General features: G+C 65.7%; 1 non-coding gene across 1 annotated transcript; it reads left to right on the top strand.

Moving 5' to 3' along the window:
• The first annotated feature begins 524 nt into the window (after nucleotides 1-524).
• LOC143694579 (5.8S ribosomal RNA) lies at nucleotides 525-677 on the top strand. Its single transcript, XR_013183161.1, has one exon. It is a non-coding gene; the product is annotated as a 5.8S ribosomal RNA (ribosomal RNA).
• The last annotated feature ends 4399 nt before the right edge of the window (nucleotides 678-5076 follow it).

Genomic DNA, 5076 nt, shown 5'->3' with positions numbered 1-5076 from the left:
TGTGCCCCTCTCGAGCCCGGGGGAAAGGCCATGAAGTGGGGAAGAGAAAAGCTGGCCGGGCAGCAGCGCAATGGCGCTCCGCGAGGCCCGCGGTGTTGGGGCCGAGGGAGAGCCGGCGTGGTGCGGGGGCCGACGGCCGCCTGCCCCCAGCCGTGTGCCGTGTGTTTTGTGCGTGTTGTCCCGTGAAAGAGAGAAGCGGGCAGGCCGCCGTGCCCCGCGCATTCTGGCGCACTCTGCCTGGCCCTCCACGCGGAGGCCGGGCCAAGCCCGGGTGCCTGGGCCGCCTCCGAAGGACGGCATTTGTGAGGTCGGCGTCACCCCTTGCGGGGGAAGGCGGTCAGGGGTGCGGGCTCCCCCGCCTCTTGGCCGGCCTTCGGAGAGTGGGTTGCTCCAGTGTTTTTTTTTTCCCTCCCCTTCCGTTTTCTGTGTGCTCGTACGGTCGAAGCCAGGGGCGCCCCGCGTGTCCTCAGCACCAGAGTAACAAAAAGGGGCCTCTCAGCGTGAGCAGTGCCCGAAAGGCAGACAACTCTTAGCTGTGGATCACTCAGCTCTTGCGTCGATGAAGAACGCAGCTAGCTGTGAGAATTAATGTGAATTGCAGGACACACTGATCATCGACACTTTGAACGCACTTGCAGCCCTGGGTTCCTCCAGGGGCTACGCCGGTCTGAGCGTTGCTTGACGATCAATCGCCGTCCGGGGGCCACCCCGGTTGCGCGGCTGGGGTCGCCTCGCAGGCCCGTCGCCTGCAGCGGGCAGCGGCAGCGGCGGCGGTGGCGGCATCCTGCCGGTGCCTGGAGGGAAGGCGGTCAGGGGTTCGGCGAGGGAAGCGTTTCCCTAGGCGGGCCTTGATCCCTTCCCTGCGGTCCGGCAGGCGTCGTCGTTGTCACGGTTGTCATCATCGTCGTGGTCGCCGCGCAGGGCCTTCATCCCCCTAAATGCAGACTCGGGGAGCGCTCCGTTGCTCCCCGCTCCCGGAGCGAACCGCTGGGGTGGAGCTCATCCTCGCTGGGGCCGCGCCGCGGATGCGGTGGCGCAGCGGCCTGGGGAGAGCGAGAGACAGCGTCGAAAGGCGCCGCCGAGGGCCGAGAGAAAGAGAGAGGAGGGTGAGAAGGGGAGTCGAGGCACAGACCTCGCCCCCGGCCTCCCCCCTTGTGCAGTCGGCTGTCTGCGGGTGGGAACCACGGCGGTACCATGCTGTGCTGCCGCGCACGCGCGGGAGGCAACAGCACCTGGGATGGGGGTTCCGACCCCCTCCTCTCCCTTCGCCCGCCCCCCTCCTCTTCTGTCACGGTCTCAGGGCGCGCCCGAGGGGCGCCGTCGCTCCTCTCTCTCTCCCCACTGAGGCCGTTGCACGCGCTGCCGCCCGGCCGGTCCTCCCGCGCGGGGCTGTCTCTGCCACGCTCCCTTTTCCGTTCTTGTCTCTGGGATGGGGCTCTCCGTCTCTCCTCATCGCTCGCTCGCTCTCCGTCTCCGGCCCACTTGGGGGGCGGGGGCGTAGCAGGTGGGCTGGCAGGCGGGGGGAGACAAAGGCGGCCATCTCCACGCGTGCGCGTGCGGCGCGGCCGAGCTTTGGGCTTGCAACCTCAGACCAGACGTGGCGACCCGCTGAATTTAAGCATATTAGTCAGCGGAGGAAAAGAAACTAACGAGGATTCCCTCAGTAACGGCGAGCAAAGAGGGAAAAGCCCAGCGCCAATTCCCCACCCCACGATGGGGCACGGGACATGTGGTGTACAGAAGCCCCCCTCCCCGGCGGCGCTCTCAGGGGACCCAAGTCCTTGTGATCGAGGCCGCAGCCTGTGGACGGTGTGAGGCCGGTGGCAGCCCCTTGGCGCGCTGGGCCCGTGGCTTCTCGGAGTCGCGTTGCTTGGGAATGCAGCCCAAAGCGGGTGGTAAACTCCATCTAAGCCTAAATACCAGCACAAGACCGATAGCCAACAAGTACCGTAAGGGAAAGTTGAAAAGAACTTTGAAGAGAGAGTTCAAGAGTGCGTGAAACCGTTAAGAGGTAAACGGGTGGGCCCCACGCAGTCCGCCCGGAGGATTCAACCCCGCGAGTTGTGCTCAGCCGGCGCGGGTTCGGCAGATCCTTGCCTCTGCCTCCCTTCCATCCCCCGGGGAAAACCCCATCCAGGGGCGCGGGCCATCTAGGGCGGGCCGTTGCGGGGGACCGCCACCCGGACAGCGGCCAGCCCCGGCCGGGTGCATTTCCGCCGCGGCGGTGCGCCACGACCAGCTCCGGGTTGGCTGGGAAGGCCTCTGGTGGGCAGGTGGCCCGGCACTGCGCAAGCGGCAGCGGGTGTTACAGCCCCTGGGCAGCATGTCTTGCCGAATCCCGGGCCCGAGGGAGAGGACCGCCGCCGCACCCTCCTCAGCCCCCATCGGCGGCGCCGTGGTGGGGGGCGTCGCTTTCCCCCCCCTTCGCCCTCCTGGGGGGGAGGGGCGCGGGCGGCGTCCCCGCAGCGCGGTGTTTCATGCAGGGGTGCAGGACCAGGCCCGCCAGCCCCTGGCGCTGCTGTCAACCGGGGCGGACTGTCCTCAGTGCGCCCCGACCACGCAGTGCCACCGGGCCGGGCTTGACAGGCCGCGCTCCGGCGCCCGGGGTCCATGGCGATGTCGGCTACCCACCCGACCTATCTTGAAACACGGACCAAGGAGTCTAGCATGTGCGCGAGTCAGGGGCCATCGTCGAAAGCCCGCAGCGCAATGAAGGTGAGGGCCGGCGCGCGCCAGCTGAGGTGGGATCCCGGGGCGTGTGTCGCGCCTGGCAGCCCCTGGCGCACCACCAGCCCGTCTTGCCTGCCACCCCCTCGCGGGGCCGGGGAGGTGGAGCGTGAGTGTCCTTGCTAGGACCCGAAAGATGGTGAACTATGCCTGGGCAGGGCGAAGCCAGAGGAAACTCTGGTGGAGGTCCGTAGCGGTCCTGATGTGCAAATCGGTTGTCCAACCCAGGTCTAGGGGTGAAAGACTAATTGAACCATCTAGTAGCTGGTTCCCTCCGAAGTTTCCCTCAGGATAGCTGGCACTCGGCAATGGGCAGTTTTACCCGGTAAAGCGAATGCTTAGAGGTCCTGTGGCCGAAACGATCTCAACCTATTCTCAAACTTTCAATGGGTAAGGGGGCCGGCTCCCTGGCGTGGAGCCACGCCGTGGAATGCGAGTGCTCAGTGGCCACTTTTGGTAAGCAGAACTGGCGCTGTGGGATGAATCGAACGCCAGGTTAAGGCGCCCGATGCCGACGCTCATCAGAGCCCAGAAAAGGTGTTGGTTGATCTAGACAGCAGGACGGTGGCCGTGGAAGTCGGAATCCGCTAAGGAGTGTGTAACAAGTCATCTGCCGAATCAACTAGCCCTGAAAATGGATGGCGCTGGAGCGTCGGGCCCATACCCGGCTGTTGCTGGCAGTGCGATGCCCGCGGGGGCTAGGCCGCGACAAGTAGGAGGCCCCCTTGAAGCCTGGGAGCCTGGGGTGTGGGCCCGGGTGGAGCCGCCGCAGGTGCAGATCTTGGTGGTAGTAGCAAATATTCAAACGAGAGGTTTGAAGGCCGAAGTGGAGCAGGGTTCCATGTGAACAGCAGTTGAACATGGGTCAGTCGGTCCTAAGCGATAGGTGAGCGCCGTTCCAAAAGGGCAGGCGATGGCCTCCATTTCCCTCAGCCGATTGAAAGGGAGTTGGGTTCAGATCCCCGAATCTGGAGTGGCGGAGACGGGCGCCGCGAGGCGCCCAGTGCAGTGACGCAACCAATCCTGGAGAAGCCGTTGGGAGCCCCGGGGAGAGTTCTCTTTTCTTTGTGAAGGGCCGGGCGCCCTGGAATGGGTTCGCCCTAAAAGAGGGGCCTGCACCTTGGAAAGTGTCGCGGTTCCGGCAGCATACGGTGAGCTCTCGCTTGCCCGTGAAAATCCGGGGAAGAGGGTGTAAGTATCGCGCCGGGCCATACCCATATCCGCAGCAGGTCTCCAAGGTGAACAGCCTCTGGCATGTTGGAACAATGTACGTAAGGGAAGTCAGCAAGCCGGATCCGTAACTTTGGGATAAGGATTGGCTCTAAGGGCTGGGTTGGTCGGGCTGAGGCGCGAAGCGGGGCTGGGCGCACGCCGCAGCTGGACTAGCACCCCTCCCTCCCCGCACCCAGGTGGCTTTCTTGCGCGTGCACCGAACTCGGGCCGCGCCAGGGCGCCCGCACGTGGCACACCGGTGACCGGCAGTGCTGGCCGCGGCGGCAAGAGAGTCGGGGGCCCGCGCCGGCGTCCCCACTCTCAAGCGGGGATGGACCAGCGGCAGACTGGCGCAAGGACGGGGTGGGGGGGTGGTGTGGGGGGCGGAGGGGCAAGCCGCCGTGACAGTGGCCAGCGCTCCACGCTTCGAGGCCCGGCCACGACGCGCGGTGTAGCGCGGGGAGAGCCCCGCCTGCATGCACGGTGGTGGGCGCTCGTGGCGCGCTTCGCTGCGCCAAATGGCTTTTTCCCCCTCTCCCCCTTCCAACCCCCCGCGCCCAGAGGTGCCGCGCGCCTCCGGTCTCCCTCTCTCTCTGGGGCTGACGGCACACGGCGAAGGGGAAGCGCATGTAGCCCCCGCTGCCGACTGGGGCCGGCAGCCGGGGGCCGAGCATGCGAACGGAGGGGGCGTGCGAGTGATGCCGCGCGCGCACGGCCAGCCAGATGGCCCGGCACGACGTGGTGGGCGCCAAGCCCCATTGGAAATGATTGTTCCGCAGGATCACCTACTGAAACCTTGTTATGACTTTTACTTCCTCTAGATAGTCAAATTCGACCGTCTTCTCGACACTCCGGCAGGGCCGTGGCCAACACCGCTGGGGCCGATCCGAGGATGTCACTAAACCATCCAATTGGTAGTGGCAACGGGCGGTGGGTACAAAGGGCAGGGACTTAATCAACGCAAGCTTATGACCCGCACTTACTGGGAATTCCTCGTTCATGGGGAAGAATTGCAATCCCCGATCCCCATCACCAATGGGCTTCAACGGGTTACCCGCGCCTGCCGGCGAAGGGTGGGCACAAGCTGAGCCAGTCAGTGTAGCGCGCGTGCAGCCCCGGACATCTAAGGGCATCACA

Source organism: Agelaius phoeniceus, chromosome 7 (genome assembly GCF_051311805.1).
Source record: "Agelaius phoeniceus isolate bAgePho1 chromosome 7, bAgePho1.hap1, whole genome shotgun sequence".
Taxonomy (NCBI): domain Eukaryota; kingdom Metazoa; phylum Chordata; class Aves; order Passeriformes; family Icteridae; genus Agelaius; species Agelaius phoeniceus.
This window is presented reverse-complemented; position numbering and strand designations above follow the sequence as displayed.